The following is a 2,406-nucleotide window of genomic DNA, read 5'->3' as shown; positions in this document are numbered from 1 at the left end:
GGCAAAGAGGTTTGCAGAAAATGTTATCTCCCCCTCAGTGTTCATTCTTCCCTTCTTCCACATTAAGAGAGTTCTCATTTTTAGCTGTGCTCTAGCCACCTCTTCACCCCACATAAGAATATTTCTCTTAGTCCCTTGAAGTTCAGCATAACCATGTGACTAAAGCCTGGTGAACACATAGACATACTGAAATATCTTTTGGCAACTCCTGGGAATGTTCTTTAAGCAATAGCTATAATGTGCTTTTTGCTCCTCTCTTCTTTGTCTGCCTTCCATCCTGCTACCTGGAATGCATATGTGATGGCTGGAGCTCTAGCCACCAACTTGAGTAATAAGGAAAATGTAGAGGAATCCTGGGCCTCTGAGGACTTTATGTGCCCCAGTTGTCAGAATAACATGGAAATTTTATGTCTGCCTCCCTTAAATTACTATTATTTTAGCTCTCTGTGATTCACAGTCAAGCTTCATTATAAATGATAAAGAGAGTTTGGGTCTTATTATTTTTTCTGAACTGAATTACAACTTGACCTGAATATTCTGGCAACCAATATTTATGCAGACATTATTACAACACTTAGGGGCTTAATAGAAGCCTTACTGGAACTAGGAAGAGAACCCTCCTCAGGTCTTTTAAACTCAAAGATTCCACAGTGCTACAATTTACTTTTCTTTTTTTTTTTAATCATAAAGTGTACGCCTTGGCCTGAGATAATCCTATTAAAATCAGTAATTCAGCTTAGTGGTCATAGTAAATATTTCTGCCTGCAAAATTTCCTCAGGCCATATTGATTTATTTTCCTTTGTCTAACTTGGAAATGGTTGCAGTTTTAGAGCCAGGACCAGTGTGTTAACACATATTAATGACAGATGTACCCTGTTTCCTCGGTTCTGAGATGCTGTCAATAGAAGATGGCTTCACTGGCTTCATAACAGCTTTTGAGAAAAATATATTAAATCAACTTTTTTTTCCTTAGTAAATGTTAATAGCGATATATATATATATTCATTATTTTTTTTTCATCTTTTCCACATCTAATCTGAAGATTCTTTTGAATGCCTTTTGTTTCACAATACACTGAGTCTCTGCTTTATTGAACAAGTTCTCGTGTTTTGGGGTCAATTTGCATCTGTGTTACTAATACTGTGAATGGTTAATACTACATGCTCCTATTTAATTGTCTTTAGATAAAGTTCTTTTCATCCTTTTCTCTATTTTTTCCCAATAGAATTCATCTTTAGGCCTGATTATTGTTTTGAAAGTTAATGAAATTCCAGAATCCGGCTTTAAAATGCAACTCCTCATAATGGACAAAAAGTTTCAAAAAAAAAATGGAGCTGTGTCTTCCCCTGAGCTTCAGAGAAGAAGGTTGATAGGGTCACATTGTGTCTGTAGACAGCTTTGGGTAGTCTGGCTAACACAATGGCAGTTTACAAGTCACTTCCTAGGATGGCCACTGCTGGCATCCTGCCCAGAAACCCTTGGATACTTTTTACTAGCTCTGTTTAATCACTTTCTTTTCCCCCAAATCCCCTAGGGCACCAACAGAATATTTTACGTAAAATATTTTACTTAAAAACAATGTTATTGAATAAAGAGGGAATGTAGATAAATGGGTGGACGAATACATTTGTAGAATTAAAATTAACTGTGTCAAATAATTCATTAACTGATAAGGGAGAAAACTTGTTAATTATTATCCATTTGCCAGAATAGGTTTCAGAATAACAGAGATTTCACTCAGGGAATGAAACTGAGGCAGGAACAGTTACTCTCTTCTCCTGTGATTTGATGACTATTTTTAGTGTTATATTTAGATTCCTTTGTGTGTGTGTGTGTGTGTATTTATTATAGATTTTTAGGTTGCAGTTACCATGAGGTTTTTTGTATAGCAGTCTCTCTGTCTCTCTCTCTATATATATATATATACACACACACATATATATGATTGTTTTTAAGTTGCTGAACTCCTAATTTCAAAAGCATTAAAAATACTCTGATTTGTACTCTTTTCCCCTCATGATAACTGCTTTTGATATCATATTTTAACATTTAATTGTTTTATGTATCCCTTAACTGAAAACTTACAGAGGACTTCACGAATTTGTATGTCATCCTTGCCCAGAGGCCATGCTAATCTTCTCTGTATCCTTCCAGTTTTAGCATCTGTGCTGCCGAAGTAAGCCCGAAGACAGGAACATTTACGGAGAAATTTCCAAGACTGGGCATGATAACCAGAGAGGTTTGCCCTGGGTGAGTGAACATAGAGGAAGGAAGATCTGCTGATGTGGGGACTAGCACAAAAGGAACACAAAGGACACGTATATTTGGTCTTCATTTCCCTTAGGTAGACCCATAAAATATCACAGTTCTCTGTGCAAGGCAGACTGAGCCCGGGGAGGACAAAG

The 2,406-nt window shown here is 36.7% G+C and overlaps 1 non-coding gene across 1 annotated transcript; it reads right to left on the bottom strand.

The window, feature by feature from the left end:
* Window positions 1-2,078: 2,078 nt before the first annotated feature.
* Window positions 2,079-2,185, bottom strand: LOC120861021. Its single transcript, XR_005720485.1, has one exon. It is a non-coding gene; the product is annotated as a U6 spliceosomal RNA (small nuclear RNA).
* Between the last annotated feature and the right edge of the window lie 221 nt (window positions 2,186-2,406).

Source organism: Oryx dammah, unplaced genomic scaffold, assembly GCF_014754425.2.
Source record: "Oryx dammah isolate SB20612 unplaced genomic scaffold, SCBI_Odam_1.1 HiC_scaffold_11210, whole genome shotgun sequence".
NCBI classification, from domain to species: Eukaryota; Metazoa; Chordata; class Mammalia; order Artiodactyla; family Bovidae; genus Oryx; species Oryx dammah.
This window is presented reverse-complemented; position numbering and strand designations above follow the sequence as displayed.